This window comes from Pteropus medius, unplaced genomic scaffold (assembly GCF_902729225.1).
Source record: "Pteropus medius unplaced genomic scaffold, Ma_sr-lr_union100, whole genome shotgun sequence".
In the NCBI taxonomy this organism is placed as follows: domain Eukaryota; kingdom Metazoa; phylum Chordata; class Mammalia; order Chiroptera; family Pteropodidae; genus Pteropus; species Pteropus medius.
Window position 1 is genome coordinate 3,257,133 of NW_024353907.1, and position 1,044 is coordinate 3,258,176.

The following is a 1,044-nucleotide window of genomic DNA, read 5'->3' on the forward strand; positions in this document are numbered from 1 at the left end:
AGACCCATGTGGCACTGAACTGAGGGCAACCTTTGGCTAACAACCAATGAAGAACTGAGCTCCTTAGTCCAATAATCTGAAAGGAGCTGAATCTTGACCACAATCATATAGTGAGTTTAGAAGTAGATTGTTCCCTAGTTGAGCCTTCAGATAAGATCCTAGTCCTGGCTGACACCTTGAGTGCAGCTCCATATGACACCATGAAACAGAGGACCTAGCTAAGCTGTGCTAAGATTCCTATTTTACATGAAGTATGAGATAATAAATGTGTGTTTTTTAAGCTACAAACTTATGTGGTAATTTATTATGCAAAAATAGATAACTAATATACTCAGTATGTGTAAATGTGTGCAATAGTTAAGTATTTGCACTTATTCATTCTGTATTAGAGCAAATATTTGAGATTAAGAAGGAAAATTCAAGCACTAACAGGGTCATTGTCACCCTGAATACTGAATCAAATTGACCATGATAGTGATAGATGATGCTTAAATTTCAAGCTTGAGCTCCTACTATTTTCAAAAGAAAAGGAAAATACTTTTTCTTTGAAAGTCTACCTGACCAAGATTCTTTGTATAAAAATAGCCATTTAAAGATTAGATTCTGCGTATATTTTCTATCAATGATCTTAAGTAAAACCTAAGCATATGCAAGTTTCTTAGCAACAGAAGATGATCCTGAACATGAAAGCATCAAGAGCCAATTCCCCTGCAGGTATCCGAGCCAACAGTGATGGGATTTTAAACTTCATTAAAAAACATTTAAGATTAAGTCATATTGAGAGAATGGAGCCACACGTATAAATCTATTAAATGTCTGGATAAGTTCAGTTCTTTCAAGGTTACATCTTCTGTGTCTAGGATAAACATATTTTAAAAATCCACATGGCAAAAGTGAAATATAGTTTTCTTGGGATCAATATGCCTTCTACCAGAGAAATCACATTTCTTGTAAAACAATGCAACATAATGGATGGTAGTGGAGTGAGGCCAGCTGGTTTAAAATATCAAGCTGACAGTGGAATGTGGTATTTAGAAGATAGTC